General features: G+C 47.7%; 3 non-coding genes across 3 annotated transcripts; all 3 read left to right on the plus strand.

Moving 5' to 3' along the window:
• The first annotated feature begins 7,974 nt into the window (after positions 1–7,974).
• TRNAI-AAU (transfer RNA isoleucine (anticodon AAU)) lies at positions 7,975–8,048 on the plus strand. The gene has a single exon. It is a non-coding gene; the product is annotated as a tRNA-Ile (tRNA).
• Positions 8,049–10,844: 2,796 nt separating this feature from the next.
• Positions 10,845–10,918, plus strand: TRNAT-AGU (transfer RNA threonine (anticodon AGU)). The gene has a single exon. It is a non-coding gene; the product is annotated as a tRNA-Thr (tRNA).
• A 3,798-nt stretch (positions 10,919–14,716) lies between these two features.
• Positions 14,717–14,790, plus strand: TRNAT-AGU (transfer RNA threonine (anticodon AGU)). Its single transcript has one exon. It is a non-coding gene; the product is annotated as a tRNA-Thr (tRNA).
• Positions 14,791–19,198: the final 4,408 nt, after the last annotated feature.

Here is a 19,198-nt window from a genome sequence, read left to right on the forward strand (position 1 = left end):
CGGGACCAGTGCAAAAGCATTCTGTCCTCACTGCATGAGGAGGGTGCGATAATCGTTATCGCTTTCGCAATCAGGAAAGAAATATGGAGATCTTTTTTCCCCTCCTAAACTCGAAGGAAATCCGTGGAAGAGCTTCCCCAGCTGGGCGAGTGGCTCTTCTGGGACAAGGTGTTCGCCGAACTGGCACCGGGTGTTCGGGGAAGCAGCATCGTGCTCAATGAGACCGAGGTGCTGCTACCGGACCCGGCGGTCTTCGAGAGGCTGAACCAGACGCGGCTGTTGAGTGCCAGGGGCTCCAAGTCCAGGATGGCCAACTACTTGGGATTCCGGCTGCTCCTGCTCCTGTCGCCATTCGCGACCGGAGCCGACGACAAGAACGTCCCCGCTAGCCTGGCTTACGCTCTGCACCGGCACTACCCGACCAGTTTACACGACTACCAGGTATGCCGCTTTGGCCGTAGGGACAATGGTTAGAGGTGCGCGTTACCTTATCAGTTCCTGTGTCATGTGTTAGGCTCTCATGGAGGACTTCTTGACTTCTGGATAGCCATAAGAATGTACAGCTGTAGCAGTACTGAACGCCCTGTTTTCAATAACACTGCAGGGGATGCAGTGACCGCGTTTTACAAGTGCCGGCACTTGATATCTCGTTATGTGAAACGGCTCGAAGCTTGATCCGAATGTGTTGAACGGCGGTGGTGGGTAGGCCATTCCAGGGCATTGGCAACTCAGCCTTATCGCCTCAACGGATAACGAGCAAGGATACGGGCTAAGCCTTATTATATAACCATGACGAATGAAAGTATGCGTCCGGTCCTTAGTTCTCACAAACTATATTTTATGTTGGAGTGTGCAACCCTTGTGAAATCGTGCGCCCCATCTTCACGGTTGATGTTTTTCACGTTCTGTAACACCCTTCACGGGTCCAGTATAGTAGCCCTGTCACGCGCTCATATACGCGGCCTTCGAACCGATGGTCCATTGATTCAATGCACAATTGAATGCTGTTAGCATTCAGCTCCCACTTCCATCGAATTAATAGCATACCGAGTTAGAGGAACAGCGCGGACGTCAATCGAGATTTCGAAATCCTTCGCTCGGCGGCAGCGTGCATTCTCGGATGCCGAGCGTATGGAGCGACGCTCCAAGGAATAAAATTAGAGCAGTAAAATGGGTTCAAAGTTACGAAACTTGGCCGCTAAACACGTTCAGCAAGCAGACTATCATTCAAGACGAGCTGCTGGGCTAGTTGGTTGTACATGCTTGAATTCTTCATGCTTCAATTCTGTCCGTGTCTTTTGTGTGCTCTGTGAGGAATTAAATAGAATTTTTGGTAGTGATACGAAAACAAACGCCAGCCGCTACTACAAAAACACATGGCTGCTATTATAGCTTGCATAGGAAAACGAAGTTTATTTCAAGAGTCAATAATATTCGAGTAAGAAATAATCATTTCGTTGTTAACTTCTTAAGGTTAAACTTGTGAGCTGATTGCTTGCATGCCTGTAAAACTATTATCGGCGATGGTGGCGCCACAACACTTTGGTGGGAGATAATGGAATCTGCCGAAGGCAACCGATTTTGGCTTGCAGCAGAAGTGCAACTACTTCTAGTTCAATCGCAATTGAGAACATGAAAGGCTCTCGACTCATTTCAAAGTGCCTGTGTGACAAGGCCGTCAGCAAATCAACATAAATGCGAATGACCGTCTGGACTGTTTATTACATGAACCAATTTAAGCACTTCATTCGCGTACTTCGAAAAACAGGCTTGTTCTTGTCTGCTTACGGTGTAAATAATCGTATATATTGCAATCTGCAAATAGTTGTGGGTAAGTGTAAAAGTATTCGCTGTGGCGATAAACAAACATTTCTCAAGAGAGTACCTAACAATCTGTATATGCCAGCGTTCCTTCCTCTCATTATTTTCTGTGCAGTGCTGGTGCAATTGATAAGTTCGTACAACAGGTTTGCACCAGTTTTATGTCAGAACTGATTGCTTAGTTCATATAAGGGATTTTCGGCTGTCCCTTGGAATGCCTTTAATTATTGGAACACATTTAGAACGACCAGTGCATTCGCCATTGGGCCCCTCGGAAAGAAAAAAAAAAGTGAAATCAGCTAGACAACTTGAGTGCTTGCCCTGCTTGTCCCACCAGGCATGCCTGAGGTTCGTGAACCGGTTCGAACCGATTGTGGCCATGCGTCGACTGCACGGCGACTGGAAGGAGAGGCTCGTCAAGCCGGACGACCTGGTCCACATGGTCTCCTACCTGAAGGACGAGCTCAAAGTCTGCCTCAAGACGAGCTCGCTCTTCTTCACGTCCTCGACGAACATCGTTGCCAGAATCCTGCTCGAGTTTCTCAGCGGAATGTCTTGGCAGGTAAAGGAGCGATGGAAAACGCCTATACACGAACCAAAAACAGGCTTTAAAGCCCGTTCCCAGAGAGGTTCCGAAAATTCTCCAGCCTTACATCGGCCAATTATCTGTTTTAGCAAGTTTAGATATTATTAAGTTATAAACGCCCCAAACCAAAATAACTTTTTTCTTGCTTCCTTCTCTAAACATTTCTCTACCGTGGGCACATATTGTCTTCTACCGTTCTCCTCATCGAGTGTACAAGTAACCCCGGTTTGGTATGGCTGCAAGCATCACTTATGAAAGCGGGGCTTGAACAGCAGCGGCTAGGAATCAAGAAATCTATAAAAACGGAAGATGAACATATGCGCCCGTCCCGTCTTCTTTCGTGTGATTGTCTCATGTGCGCATTCCATCTTTGTAAAGCAATATGAACCAACTTGCCGAACAACGCATCCGGCTGAACATATACGAGCTTCCTCAAAGATAAACGGCACCAGAATGGCCATCGTCGCATGCCTTAAATGAAAAATTTGTGCTCATGCCAAATAAGCGGAAAACTCCCGAGGAGGGGAGGTTTGATTGCTCGCCGGAGGAGCCTTATAGATAACCTTGTATACAGCACAGAATAAATAGTGTTTCTCTCCCGGCAGGTACTCAATCCCGAGCTCATGGAGCACACATGGACCTTCGAGCACCTGTCGGCCGCGTACGAACAGCTGAACGTGACCGATCCAGGATCAGTCATCGCCTTCCTCCAATCGGCGGTGCAGTCCAAGAGGGACGCCACGAGCGACCTTTCAGCGGTCCAGTGGAAGGGCGGCTTTCTCAGCACAACAGCGAATCTCGCCTACCCTTACAAGGTGCTCGAAGTTCCGCTTCCTGTCTTCAACCTGCAAAGAACCTTAGAGGACTCGGTCCGTCATCTCCAGTTGGCCCGCATCGGTCCACGAATCTACTATGCCATCTATAAGGCTTTGTACTTCGTCAGTGGCAACCTGGCGCTGGACAACATGACGTGGAACCCTCAGCGGTACTTCGACACCGCGGCCGACTGCCTGTGGGACCAACACTCGTCCTTATTGCGAAGGGCGGCCAACGCTTCCTCGCTGTCACCACCGTATGGAAGTCGGACCCGTGATCTGGACGACTTGTTCAACGCCCTGGCACTTGGTAGCAGTCTGGACGCGTATGCGTACTTTGTAGGGGCGAAGAGGAAAATTTACCGGTTCAAGGGAAGCGAGGATCTAGATGTCACGAAGCTGTTCTTTGTGGAGTATGCTAGGAACTTATGTGAAAACCGGGACCCAGGACTCGGTGGCACACGGAACCGCGCGAGGTTCTCGGAAGGAGCCACAATTTCCCGACCTCATGCGTGGTACCGAGTCAACGGTCCTTTGATGCACCTGAAGGAGTTCTCGAAGGCATTCTCGTGTCCACCGGGGTCCCTCATGAACCCGTCAAACAAGTGCCCTTTGATAAGAAAGCATCGTTGAGAACTGATTACAGTGGCTCTTCTTGCACATGCTCGTGCTTTTGATAGTTATTTCTACGAAAAGTATGGTCAATGTCCAAGAGAACGTAATTTTATCCTAGCGTTATTATCTCTGTGCGGAACGAAAACGGCACACATTAGGGCATGTAATGCGAAGGCAACATAACCGATGGTCTTTAAACGTAACGGAGTGGATACCAAGGGAAGGTAAGCGATGCAAGGAGCTGCAGAAAGTTAGGTGGTCGGATGAGATTAAAAAAGTTTGCGGGTTTAAGATGACCACAGCTGGCACAGGGCAAGGTTAATTGGATGGTTTTGGGAGATGTCTCTGTCATGTGGTGGGCATAGTCAGGCTGCTTCTGCTGATAATGATAATCTTTTAGACTAAATCGGCCCATAGAGCAATTGAGTATTCAGGCGAGGAATAAGGCTAGCAGCATGTTGGCAAAATAATTTGGTAGTGCGGGTTTCGATAAGTTTCACTTTCGAGTAGGTGAAGGCGGGTATTCTGAAGCGAATCATTCAAGGCTCGCTTTAACTTAGCTCCATTGACGTACTACGAGTGACCGACCGTTATGCGCTGACGGCCCTACCAGTGTAAATTCTAGTTGATCCAAAAAGTTACCGGTGCAGTCACGAAACTTTTTCTTGCGCAGTCAGCCCTACTGGTTCACTGAAAGGCGTGGAAACACGGCGAGACGTTCAGGGAGGTGCATATGAGCTATTCTCACGTCGGCACATACCAGTTGAATGGGCACTGAGGCAACACTAATATCTCTCTGCAAGTCCAGTTGCAGTAAAATTTGACTACGACTATAGAACTGAAGATGGAAGAAGAGAGACTTGAATTTGAGGTGTTAATGAACAAAGCACCCCTTTTTCAGGGGCTGTAGTTTAGAGCACGCGAGACAATGCTAACGTTTGGTCACTGTCCAAGAAACTGTTCATTCTCTATCTACATATCGGAATACCTTATGTATTGCTTGGTTGTACACAAACTGATTTCGAGCATGAAACGGTTTCTTCAAGGCTGACATTATATCCATTGCATTTGATAATCTTTATTGGGGATCCATGAGATTAAGATTTTCGTCTGCCGTGATGTCTTTAGGAACTTGAGAAAGGAAAGAAATAAAAATGCAGCAATAGTTGAAATTTTTGCGAAGAGCTAACTGGATGTTCGGTCTTTCCGCATCACGGACAAAACCACTAGCTCCGACTGCTAGACGGGGACGAAGTGACGCCATGCGCGAGACGAAAGCTCGCGCCTGCAGCTGGGGCACCGCGAGACGACCGTCATCGTGTTCGGTGCAGGCATATCTGCATTGAACGCTTCGATTCACACTGGTCTTGTGGCGGCTAAAAATGACCTCCGAGGATGAGGTGCCGCATGTTGGTTGCGGACGTTCAGCATTACTTCGAGCGTTGACGAAGCAAGCCAGGCGCCCAGGTGCAGAAGATGGACCTTCACCAGATCGCTCGGGTCGGCTAAATATGACCTCCGAGGAAAAGGTGCCACATGTAGGTTGCGGACGTTCAGCATTACTTCGAGCGTTGACGAAGCAAGCCAGGCGCCCAGGTGCAGAAGATGGACCCTCATCAGATGTCTCGGGTCGTTCACATGGATCTTCTTCAAGCCCTGACGATGGAAGCTCATCAACCTGCCAGTCGATGTGGCGTTCTTCAGGTTACGCATCGACAAGGGTCTCTCTGACTGTGCCCGCTATGGGACGTGGTGCCTTGCTTGGAAAACTAATGGGTGAGTACTACAGTGCCTTCATCCGGAATCCACCAGATTCTGCTGAAGGGGATGTGGCAGAAGGCATACCAGGACCGTCTGGATATGACATTATGGCAGCACATGGGGACGGTATAGTGGGCACGCCGGCCAGCATGAGCATGCATGTACAGCATACAACAGCCACGCAGCAAGCTCCGGACATCTTTGGAGAGGCCTGCGCTGCTGGAGAGGCTCAAGGAAGTGTTGGACCTCCAGGACCGGCGATGGCGCAGCCAGGCATGATGGAGCTCACGGGAAAAGCTGGCCAGCCGGAATTTCTTGAGGCCGACTGCATTCATCTGGACACCAAGTGAGGTATAGGTGGGCGCGAGTGCCGTATTAGCTATGGGTTTACCATTGCCTCTAAGCGCCCTGGGGATCAACGGTTCAGAAGCGACCCTGTTATGGAGAGCGCTAGCTGAACCATGGTGTTTCCTAGTACAAGGATGGACCTGCCTCAGCGGCTTCAGGCGACTGTGACATTCACATAAGCTGTGCTGCGAATCCAGTGCAGTATCCTGAAAGCGCGCATAAAGTTTGTGAAAAAGACTCTTCCTCACAGAGCAGGCAACTTTACAACGTGGTGTTGAAGAAAGTGATTCACTGCCGGCAGCTGACCCATAGTGCCTGCAACTACGTCAACCGCAGGGGTTTTCATGACGCCCCAGCGCTGACTGGAAGTGTAGCCTGGCTAGGGCTGAGTATGAAGAAGGCCTCCTGCTGAAGTGTGGTGTGCTTTAGTGTGCTGCGCTGTGTAACTGCACGTGAAGTTTTGTTTTATGTATACAATGGTGGTGGTGGTAGTGGTTTATTTAAAAATAAAAAAGTGAAGCAAAAGAGAGTTGCCGGCCGCGGCAACTGCTATCCCGTATCTTAAGAACCCGAGCTGCAGCCGGCGGGAATGAAAGGGAAAGGGAGAGGATAGTGAGGAGAAGTATAGAGGGGAGCGACCGCAAGAAAGGACAGGGGAGAGCTTTGTACACTATTTACAAAATACAAAAGTAATCAAGTTCGCGCCGCTCGCGCGCTAATGTCCAAGCATTGTCCGAAAATAAGTGCGCGCGAGCGGCCAATGCGCACAATCACTTACAAAAGAAGTAAACTCTATGTACATAGCCGCGCGCACGTAGCGTCCTGTCTCGGACTAATCGCGCGCGCGCCACACTGCACTAGCGGCCGGGGTGGGGCGCCCGGCCCCGTGTATGCAATACCTACCCACAAGATTACAAGGTCAAATCTGCGCATGTCATTGAGGCTGAAGTTTTAATGACACGGTAATTTACCGCACATATTGGTTGGATGACAGCTTGGGTATTAAAATCAGCCTTCATCTTTCACTTCAGCAGCAACCAGACTAGCCAGGTTAAGAACTGCAATGCATATGCAATATTCAGATCCTGGACTAGCACTTCTTACGATCACTGTTGATGTTAATCGCTACCACAGCCGCGATGGAAGGGGTAATAAAGTCAAAAGTTTGGCCACTTGTCGTTAATTAACGGCACTCCATATTTCAAAGCTATGCAACAATTTGCCCTGTAACGCCTTTTACTCTTTTACGTAAAGAACTCCGAACGTGTGGCCTCACTCTTGTATTTATCGCACGATGAATGCGGTTTCGAGAAGCTTAGGCCTGAATGGGATCTAAGCCAATAAACAATAGCCAGCGAAAATACCTGACGTTAATAAACGGGAGAACATGGAGGGCTGAACGATCATAGTGTAAAATTATTAAACAAGTTTTGTGATAAACGCAGTAGCATTTAGGCTGTCTTGAAACCGTGTTTCTCAGTGACAAAATTCTACTGGTCGGGAGGGTCGCAACGTCGTCATCACCTCCAAATTACAATGTCTGGGGAGTGAGGAGTAAAATGTTAGAGTGCCTTCCATTGGGTTGTCATCCTTACTTCATCTGGCTGTGCATGTATACTGTATGCCTTATTCACATGATACAGTGGCAACACAAATGTGCGACCGTATAAGACGGGAAGAGATGCTGCACTTATGATACGAATTAGGAATGCTGGAAGACGATAGCAGCTAGAGAATACATCACCTGAAAAAAGAAAGTGCTCGTCTTTCAAGGCGTCTTGTTTTTTATTTTATTTCAACGTGCTACGTTTTCTAGCTTTATTTGCCAAAGCCGTAAGGCAAAGAAAAATATCGAGAATCAGCCGCTTGTCCGCTCTGGCTTTCGGCGCGTATTGCGTAATAGTGACACGCCTTCGGTGCCGGAACCGTGCGCTGAAGCTATAATTCGATCCCGGAAGCACGCAGTGACGCAACTTTGTGCTACCTCATTTCACAATCTGAGCACGGCGCTTTTGCAGACAGTCTGTCGGCGCCGTGGCTTAGTTGGTTAAAGCGCCTGTCTAATAAACAGGAGATCGTGAGTTCGAATCTCACCGGTGCCTGTAGCTCTTCTTTTCTCTCTACAGTGACAAGCACAAGCATACATACGCAAAAATGTGCAACGAGGTCCGTATTTCTGTCTTTTAATCATTTGTAAACGTACTAAGACGTCGGAGTTTGTTCGGGATCGAAAATGCCGTTGTACTATGCTGCGCTGGGCAACTCGGGAACTCTCCTGCAGCTCAATGCTGCTTAGCTTGTACATCAGCCTTTAGAAGTGTAGATTTCCTGCTTGATGAATTTAAGGCAGCTCCTTTACATGTTTGATTGCTTGCATATAATGCTCATCAGACCTGAGCTGGAATAGGATTCTATAGGCGGAGATCATTATTTGAAAAAGAAAAAAAAAACATGTTAAGAAACTGGCAATGCTTGTAAGAAAAGGTGACAGTTTTATGTTTGGTTCCTATCGCAGCCTTATTCACCATCATCGCTCATGGCAGGAAACAAAGTAGAAGGATGATCGCCACACTGAAGTTACTATTCGTGGTTCACAAGTGCCAACTTAGTATCAGTTCACTATATCCTCGTGTAGTTCGGGAATCTCGGTTCAACTATTTCACAACCTCGCAACAACTTCGACATTATGAATATATTCAAGAACATAGCCCACCGGGCTAGGAACGAACTCACTATATCACCCACACAAACTTAGTATACTAATTCGGATATAACGAACACTTGTATGCCAAATCGGGTATAACGGCCTTTCCTGTGTTAACTTCGGATATAACGAACCTTAATACGCCTCCTTGGATATAACGAATGTTAACCTTGGATTTACCGAACATAAGTAAGCCACCTCAAATATAGTGAAATTTGCGTTGTTGCCTTGGACATAGCACCCAAGTATGGCCCCCGCACATACCGAACTTTCCTGTCTAGACCTCGCATGTAACAAAGTTAGCGTGTTGACCACGGACATAAGGAACCTAAGTGCATCAACCCGGATATAACAAACTTTAGTGTGTCAACTTCGGATATAACGAACGTTAGGCGGCTGGTGTTTGAAGCCATCCACGGAGGATCGGCTAAGCGTTTTTTGTTCCACGTAGTATCGCCTTTTGAATGCACCTGCGATAGACGTCTTTTCATATGGTGATATAAAATTACCTTTGAGAAACGTGTACTGAGTGTTCCCTCTGGAATTTGTTCTTGGCAATTTTTTCCTTTTGTTTTTTTTTGCACTTTCATGTGTTTCTAAATTCGTATTTATTGGTATTGCATGTCCATGACTGCCTTGTATTGCATTTATTTTTTCATGTATTGTTCTTCCACAGTCATCAATGACTGCCGTGCTTCAAAAAAAATAAAACAGTATAAATTAATATATTAGGAGATAAATAATGAAATACATAAATAAAGCATGCAACTAGAATGTGCTCCGAAGGGCACGCTGCCACGAAGTTAGCGTTATCGCTTTATCTCTCCACAAAGGGAGGGAGTAGGAGTGCGGGAATCCCAGCAAGTTTTCTTTATTTCTTGATCTAAAGAAACGGCGTTTTATTCTCGTTTTGATTCAGTGGAAAAATAGCATTACTTTTTTTAGGACACAGGTTCGCATGCCTGAAAAAATCTGGCATGCTTTGTCTTTATTTTTCTCGCCGAAAAAATACAGGTCGAGAGTAATTTTTTTTTGTTTCCTTATCTGCTGCCCACAACAAGAAACGGCGCATAACTACGACATTTGGACCGGAAAATGACGATTTACGGGTAACTATTACAGAGGTAGGTAGAGAGTGGGGTGGGGGAGTGGGGGGGGGGGGGGGTTGTGCACTGCCCAGTGCATGTCTTTAAGATTTGTGCTAAAAAACTGACTGGCCAGTGTTGTTTCAAGGTCCATCTCCCCCCTGTTCCTTCGGCGCATAAAGAAAATATCTGCCCCTTATTACTTGTCCTGCCGCTAGTCATAGGCGGTGGTTGACGCGCTTGGGTAATGGCCAGGTTCCTTGGCTCTGGTGCACCACTTCTTTCTCGTTTTTCTTTTCTTTGGCCTCAGCAGCGAGGTTGGTCTATCTGGCTGCTTTCGCAGCTTTACGTGTTGCAGTCATCAGCCGCTTATTTCCTTACTGCTTACTAAGGTGGCAGTCTGGGCATGTTGGTGTTGGTGATTCATGATGGAAATGTACAGCGCGAAGAAAGATGAGGACACAAGGAAGACACATAGGACGCTGGTGTGCCCCATGAACAATTGTGCCCCATAAACAATTGTAGGAAAATGGTAAGTAGCAGAATTTCATTCTGTTTGTGATCAAGAGCAGCGCAGTAAACTCTTTTACGTCTAAATAAGTGGAAGAAAACGCTTTTAAGTTTGTCGTAGTTGAGGACAGTTTAGGAAATCCTCAAACCAAGCCTACTTCATCTGGCTGTGCATGCATACGGTATGCGTTATTCACATGATACGGTGACAACATAAAGGTGCGACTCTACAATACGGAAATAGATACTGCACAAAGGCCACGAATTAGGGATGCCTGAAGACGATAACAGAGAATGCTTCGTGAGAAAAAAAAAGTTCTTGTCTCAGTCTCCAGTTTTTTATTTTATTTTATTTCTGCGCTACATTTTATAGCTTTATTAGGCAAAGCCGTAAGGCAAAGAAGAATATCGAGAACTGGCTGCCGGTGCGCTCTAGTGCTAGGCGTGTATTGCGCAAGATATGCTCTTGGTGAGTGACGCGCCTTCGGTGTCGGCACCGTGCGCTGAAGCTATAATTCGATACCGAAGCACACAGTGACACAACTCTGTGCTACCTCATTTCACAATCTGAGAACGGCGCTGTCGCGGTCGCCTCCGTCGGCGCCGTGGCTTAGTTGGTTAAAGCGCCTGTCTAGTAAACAGGAGATCGTGAGTTCGAATCTCACCGGTGCCTGTGTGCTTATATTTTTTCCGTTGTTATCACTTGTAGTACTTCGACGCTAGAGTTTATTGGAGGGGAAAAATGTCGTTGTAGTATGTAGCACTGCAAGAATCAGGAGTTCGCCCACAGCTCAATGCAACTTAGTGTATGCATCAGTCTTTAGAAACTAGAATTTCTCCTTTAGAAATTAACGCAGCTTTTTTTCATGTTTAGCTGCTTGCATATAATAAACATCAGACCTGACCTCCAATATGCTTATAGTTCAGATTTATTTAACAGGGACTAACTGCATGTTTGCTCTTGAAGCATCACAGACAAAATCACTAGCTGTAACTGAAAGATGACGAAGACTAAGGGGCTCAACAGGCGAGATCGAAGCTCGCGCACGCAACTAGAGCACCGCTAGACGACCGTCAACATGTTCGGTGCAGGCGTATCTGTTAAGAACAGTTTATTTCGCACTGTTCTTGTGGCAGCTAATAATGGCCTCCTTAGAGGAGAGGAGGAGTTGCATGCATGTTGCGGACGTGGTGGCCGCGCAGCATCAGTTCTGGCTGAGCTGGAGCGGCAAACCAGGCGCCCAGGTGTAGAAGATGGAACCCTATCAACTGGCTCTGGGTCTTCATATGGATCTTCGTCAAGCCCTAATGACGGAAGCTCACCAACCGACTAGTCACTGCGCCGTTCTTCGGGTAACTCTTCAAGCAGCGGCTCGCCTTCAATGTCCGTCTTGGGACGTGATACACTGCTTCGACAACCAGTTGGCGAATCCTGCACTGCCTTATCAGCCTCGAATCCACCAGAGTCTGCTGCAGAGCATCTAGCCGAACGCATACCAGGACGTTCTGTTCGTGGCATTATGACAGCACATGGGGCTGACCTATCGAGTACACCAGGCGGCATGAGCATGCTTGAGCAGCAGCCAGCAGCAACGAAACAACCACAGGACAACTCTGGGGAGGCCCCCATAACTGAACATGCTGAAGGAAGGCTTGAACCTCCAAGAGCTTCGATGCCACAGCCGAGCATCAAACATTTCAGGCAAAAAGCTGGCTAGCCGGTACTCCTTGAGGGTGACTGCGTGCGTCCGGGCATAAAGTAAGGTATGGGTGGGCTCGAGTGCCGCATCGGCGATCAGATGATCATCGCCTCGAAGCCCACATGAAATCAACGGTTAAGCAGCGACCCTGTGATGGAGCACGTTAGTCGCACCATTCTTTGCCTTTGCTGGCACGGAGATATACCTGTCGCAGCGTCTTCAGGACACTGTGACTGTCACATAAACTGGCCTGCATTTAAAGTGGGCTGCACTTTGTGAAAAAGACACCACCCCGCAGTGCAAGCATCTATATAACGGGCAGTTAAAAAAAGTGATGCACTGTTTGCAGTTGACCAATGTTAGCTGGAACTGCATCGAGCGCAGGGGTGTTTTCACGATTCCACAAAATAGACTGAAGGTGGCCTGGCTATGTGTAGTCTGTGGCTGAGTATGAAGAATGGCTTATGCTGAACTCTGATATGTTCTCGAGTCTGCTGCGTAGCGTCACTACGCGTGGAGTGAAGTGTTGTTTAGTGTATACAACGCCTACCCTCAAGACTACTAGGCTAAAGGTGTGCATGCCATTGCGGGTGCAGTTTTAATGCCTAGCCACAGTAGCTGCACTTGTCGGATGGATGACATAGCCTGGGATATGAAAACAGTGTTCACTTTTCACTTCTACGACACTGAAGTGATCTGCTGCGTTGAGCGCTACGAACGGATACACTATATCGGGATCCTGGACTATGATTAGGCGTTATCGCTAATTAAGGCCGTTAATAATCCCGAGCATCACTACAGCAGATAAAGTCCACACCTTGTTTTCGGTGACCCGATTGGCCGCGGCGGTCGAATTTCGATGGAGGCGAAATTCTACAGGCCCGTGCACTGTGTGATGTCAGTGCACATTAAAAAACTCCAGGGGGTCGAAATTTCCTGAGTCCTTCACTTAGGCTTCCCTCACAGCCTGAGTCAATTTGGGACGTTAAACCCCACGAACCATGAACCAGCCTTTTTGTCTGCGCCTGCTTTCACCCCCCTTTTTACCCCTTTCCTGACGGCACTGGTCGATTGTCCATGGCTAGTGCAGCAATTGCTGCGCCATTGTTTTCCTCACAAAGCTTTTGCATGTTTTACGCGGCAGCGTATACAGCTCGTTCGGTGTAAAAGCCATCGGCGTCGTAGTAGTCGTGAGCACCGCGCGTCGGAAAAAATCGTATCATGCCAGATGTTTGCCGCAGAATGTTCCGGATGGTGTCATACGATTCAGCTCTTCGTGCAGCATTCACTTACTGGTTAAGTTAGAGCCTAGCTTACGGCAGGGGTTCGAACCGGCGACCTATCATCGGGGACTGCGTAAAAAAGGCATCACGCGCGGCTCGGGTGTCCACCAAGATAAGCGAGACGGTTACTGCGTCATTTCCTTTGCTCACATCCAATTTTCATTTCCTTCATTACAGCACATTTTTCTCTATTCCTTCCTTCCTTCCTTCCTTCCTTCCTTCCTTCCTTCCTTCCTTCCTTCCTTCCTTCCTTCCTTCCTTCCTTCCTTCCTTCCTTCCTTCCTTCCTTCCTTCCTTCCTTTACGGTGTGGTTCGGGTGTATACTGAGATATGAGAGAATCACTGCGCCGCTTCCTTTCCTCGAAAATGCGTTACGTTCAAAGGTGTTTCCAGCGGGTGAGGCGTCACGCCGAACGGGCGATGGCGTTCCGTGGACTCCCTGGCAGCGCTGTAACACGCTGTTGTGTTCTACTCCTAAAGGCGAAACTTAAAGCGCCCTCCATTTTTTGAAAGTAGTGTTAGTTGATGAGGAAGACGATGTGCAATGTGCAGTGCGAGAGTGCGTTGCAGTTTAGCACGAGAAATTATCGGCTACGGGTTCGAATGCCCGTCGCGGCAATATTTATTTATCTCCATTTATTTATTTCAGTTGGCAAAATATCAAAAAATCAAAAAGCGCTCAAACAAAGCAAGACCTCGCTCGCGGTTTTACACATCGGAATAGTACTTTCACACTAAAAGCAGCGCGGGAACGTTTTATGCGCTTAAGGAAGTCTATGTAGTAGTGTTTATTTAGAAATAATAATAAAAGAAAGGAAAAAGATTTCTGCTAGGCTCGGCATCTGCCATCGCTACAGGAAGCACCTGAGCAGGGGCAGCGGAAATAGAGGGATAGTAGGCGGACTGGAGAAATGAAATGAAAGAGGTTAGGGGACACGCAGAAAGGACAGGTGGAGACAGGTACAATATACAAGTAATTGAGAGAATCATTCAAAACCAGCCTACTTCGTTGGGCTATTTATGCATATGGTATGTTTTATGCACAATATGAAGCGGCCCCCAAAAGGCGCAATCCCACAGGAAGAAAACAGATAGTGGGCGCAGGGAACGAAGTAGGCACGCCGAAAAAAAAAAGATACTAGCAACATAATGCATCATGAAAAAATAAGCAACTTGTTCTTTACACCTCACCTTCTCTCATTTTTCATTTTACTTGCCTATCCGACATTCCCCAGTTATTTATTGAAAAAAACTCCTCCTCCCCCCCCCCCCCCCCACCAAAAAAAAAAAAAATCTAGCCAGAGCCGGTCTTTAGTGCACTCTGGCGCTTGAGGTGGATTGCGCAAGAGACGCTCTTCGCGACAGGCGCTCTCGCTGGGCTGGTGCCAAGACCTGAAGCTATAATTCGATCCCGACGCACACAGTGACGCAACTTCGTGCTACCTCATTTCACAATCTGAGAATGGCGCTTTTGCAGTGTGTTCCGTCGGCGCCGTGGCTTAGTTGGTTAAAGCGCCTGTCTAGTAAACAGGAGATCGTGAGTTCGAATCTCACCGGTGCCTGTAGCTCTTCTTTTCTCTCTACAGTGACAAGCACAAGCATACATACGCAAAAATGTGCAACGAGGTCCGTATTTCTGTCTTTTAATCATTTGTAAACGTACTAAGACGTCGGAGTTTGTTCGGGATCGAAAATGCCGTTGTACTATGCTGCGCTGGGCAACTCGGGAACTCTCCTGCAGCTCAATGCTGCTTAGCTTGTACATCAGCCTTTAGAAGTGTAGATTTCCTGCTTGATGAATTTAAGGCAGCTCCTTTACATGTTTGATTGCTTGCATATAATGCTCATCAGACCTGAGCTGGAATAGGTCTTAACATTTTTCTTTTCGAAAAAGAAGGCAGAAGTGATTTTTTTTCTCCCTTGGTCTGCAGCCCAGAATAAGAAAGGGCCTTGCGCGCATCAAAACTATATCTGTTCAGCCTAAAATATTACTGACAAAGGGAGATTTATGGGTAACTTTAAGAGGGATAAGTTAAGGGAAAAGAGGTGGTCGTTATGAGATACATGACGGAATCCAACAGTTACCGAAGCCGAGGAGCATAGGTGTGTTTTATGAATTTGTGGCGTTAAATATTGGAGTTTAATAGTGCAATTATTTCATCTCTTAAAGATAAGAGAAAACAGAAGAAAACAACCAATGCCACCGGTGGGATCCGGACCCACGACCTCGTGATTTTCGCGTCCACTACTCTACCAACTCAGCTACGACGACGGCCACCCAAGCTTCTGCTTTAGAGTGTTCACCAGCGCCATCCTCATCCATAGCGGCAGACGTAGTACGTCCTGTATTACCGCCAGTGCCTCGTAAGAATGTGAACGAATGGTCAGAGCGGAAGCAGTGTGAGCACCACCTTATGCGACCTATGGCAGTCGAGGCCCTCGTGAGGCTTAAGCAGACAAATGAAGGGGAAAGAGGTGCTGGTTATGAAATACCTAACGGAAGTCAAGAGTCACGGAAACAAAGCAGCATAGGAGATTACGTTTTTTTTTTCAATTCATGGTGTTAATTGTAGATTAATAGTGTAATTATTTTAAGCAAATGAGACAAAAAAAAACAGAAGAGAAAACAACTATTGCAGCATTGGAGACGCGACACAAATGAGGCCAGTGTTGCGTAGAGCGCCAACTCGAGCAGCCACCTTCGACGGAACGGGTGCTGCTCTCGCTGGCCATGTTTCCGCACTTCTGGAAGCTCCTGTCGCGGGTATCGTGGGACACCGTATAGGTCGACGGGCCACCATTCGGTGGATGCGCCTGCGTAAAATACGGAGCCAGTTGTTGACTGCGAACTGTTTTTCTGCATGACCTTGCTTTTTTGTGCTTTCCAATAAACATCTAACGCACTAAGGGGTTAAACAACACAGGAAACTGATACTCTACCACGCAAAACGCAAGCAGTACGTACCGTCTTTGTCAAAAGTAACCAGGCTGCATGGTTTGCTTCTAGCTTGTATATTGGAGCCATTGTGGCTTTCCTAAAGATCGAAAGGTGTTCGAAGGTAAGAAGACCTCCAGCCCTTACCTTTAACGACCATTTCAACTTCAGGGAAGCTGTAATGGCTCCACTGTACGAGCTAGAATCAAACCATGCAACCTGGTTACTTTTGACAAAGACTGTACCAACCTAGTACCTTTGTACCTAGTACCTTTGTCTTTATAAGTGTAGACGACACTTACTGCATGCTGTCATGCAACCACCTTCCACGGCGGGCAGGTTGATGATGATGTCGCAAGGTCACATGACTTCTCCCAACCATGAAGATAGTTTCGCGGTGCTCTCTGATTGGTCATTTGGGGTCACGTTACACTAGTGACTTTATCAGGGAATCGACGAATTGGAGAACTTCATTACAGAGAAGCAGGAAGCTTTACGATGGCAGCCTGCCTGCTAGATCATTAACGGAGCTTGTCATTGCAGACACAGGCAGGGGTAAAACGTCTTGAGGTTGAAGTGTGCCTTTCAGTCCTATGTGCTAACCATTTTTTTTAACGAATAGCGTCCACTATCTTTCATTACACAGGTCCTGGTAGCCCAACCATATCTTTTTAGAAATATAGGATCCGTGCGTGATAACAACAGCGCTGTCGTGATCCAGCAAGTGTTCTACTGCAGTGGGAAAAATATCTCTTCCCATGCTATCTCTCTATAGCCGGCATCAGAAAAATTGCGCACTGACACTTAGCAACTATCCTACCTTGTAAGAGGGCAAATAACCATTAACAGCGTTCATAAGGTAAATTTTTACATCACTAATTCTAATAAGAACACCTGAATGTGCCGGCGAAGCGACTGGAAACCAGCAAACGACGTGGTTCTGTGTGTTTCGCGGCGCCGACAGAGCGTGGCGTGAAAATCGCCAATAGTACTGGCAATCCGGACGTGCCATGTGCATCTATACTGTATACATCCGCATCTACTGCAGGAGCTCGCCGCGATTCAAGTTTTTTCCTGTGTCATGCTGAGTTTTGATTTTGGTAAACCTGTGGTTATAAGTCCCAGGTATCTACAATGCCGTACCTGGTGCAGTGGCTGTAGGTGCCGTCTCCCCGAGCATGGGATGGCCATCTCCTTCCTACCCGCCATGCCGATGCTCGAGCACGACCACTGGTGGAGTGGAAGTAGGTGCCGTCTCCCCGAGCATGGGATGGCCATCTCCTTCCTACCCGCCATGCCCATGCTCGAGCACGCGTACCACTGCTGCAGTGGCTGTAGGTGCCGTCTCGCCGAGCATGGGATGGCCATCTCCTTCCTACCTGCCATGCCCATGCTGGAGCACGGCTCCGATGCCGGTCGGCTCCAGCAGTCCATGGCCTTCGCCGTTCGCCGATGCACGCTGAATAGGTGGCACAGGAAAGCGACGGACGTCAGGGGAGTGCCGCTGACAATCACCCTGACCTTCTGGCCACCCTCGCCGCAAGCCGTGCTAGGGGAGTCCCTGTGTACGCTCGCGGTCTTCTCATCCCCCAGGAAGGATGCTTGCTGTTGGTTCGTGGCGGCGGGGCCCGGCGTCTTGCTCAAGGAAGCCGAGGCGACGACTGTAGCGGCCATTATCTTCTTCTTCATCTTCTTCTGTCATCTATCCCGCGTGATAAGCTTGCAGTTCGGGTCTTTGTCCATGCTCAAATATGTATCCTCCACAGACCTGGGCAGTAGCTTAGCTTGTCAGTATTAATCGAAATACATTTCTCCCGGTTATTTCCATGAAACCAGGCAAAAGCTTTTTCTGCACTACATCCAGTAGTTCTTACTATGTGACCTTCATGCTTTGTGCTACGGGTTTTTATGACTTTTGAAACAAGTATAAACAGCTCACTGGGCATGCTTAATTAAATACGGAAGTCGAGAAATCATACTTGAACCTAAATTACAAAAATTCTCAAGGTTAAAACCTAGAAAATCGGGAGCTGCGTGGGAGAGACTGTCGAATACCTTTTGAGGTCCAGGACAAGTATTAACCGGTCATCATCATCATTATCAGCCTGACTGCGCCCACTGCAGGGCAAATGCCTCTCCCATGTCTCTCCAATCAACTCTGTCCTATGCGAGGTGCGGCCACCATACCCCCCCTGCAATCTTCTTAACCTCATCCGCCCACCGAACACTCTAAGGCCATAAATAGCAGCCTACCAGTATCATCGTTCAAAGAGTATACAACAGTTGTATGTTTGCCAGTGCTCACCTATGAAGCCGAAACGTGGAGGCTAACGAGCAGGTTTGAAATAAAATTAAAAACAGCGGAGTGATGTATGGAAAGCAAAAGGACATGTTTAGCGTCACGGGTCTGGGAACAAACGTCAACTAGTGCTATCTTAACTAAAATAAAGAGGTATAAATGTGCTTTGCCAGGTAATGTAAAGCGAAGGAAAGGTAGCTGAGTGTCCATTACGGTAATAGAATGGATTCCCTAGGAAGGAAAACGTTTCCATGGGTGGTAGAAAGTCAGATGGGGGATGAGATAAGGAATTTTGCGGGGTTAAGTTAGCAGGAGCTGGTAGATGTGCGGGTTAATTAGAGGAATATAGGAGAAGCCTTTGTCCTGGAGTGGACTTACGCTGATGATGGATGATGATAATAACAACGGCAACATCTGGTATCTGGTACAACAGCGGTGGCGTTGTCGTTTGAACATCCACCGTGCATGCGGGAGGTGCGGGGTTCGATCCCCAGTGCCGCCGGGCACCCACCAGTGATACAATGGGTACAAGCTTTCCCCTGCTGGGCGCTCGGTTTCTTTAGGGTGAAATGCTTGGAAAATGGCTCTTTGACCCCACCTTGAGCGGAAAAAAAAGAACATTTGTGCCATGGCGCTCTTTGGCCACAGATGCCCTTGCGCCATAAAAAATCATCATCATGAACATCTGGTATCAATTCACACTTCAGACTGCGTGAAAAGGTAAGACTGTCTCTTT

This window comes from Amblyomma mixtum, chromosome 8, assembly GCF_055824585.1.
Source record: "Amblyomma mixtum isolate Tamu chromosome 8, ASM5582458v1, whole genome shotgun sequence".
Taxonomy (NCBI): Eukaryota; Metazoa; Arthropoda; class Arachnida; order Ixodida; family Ixodidae; genus Amblyomma; species Amblyomma mixtum.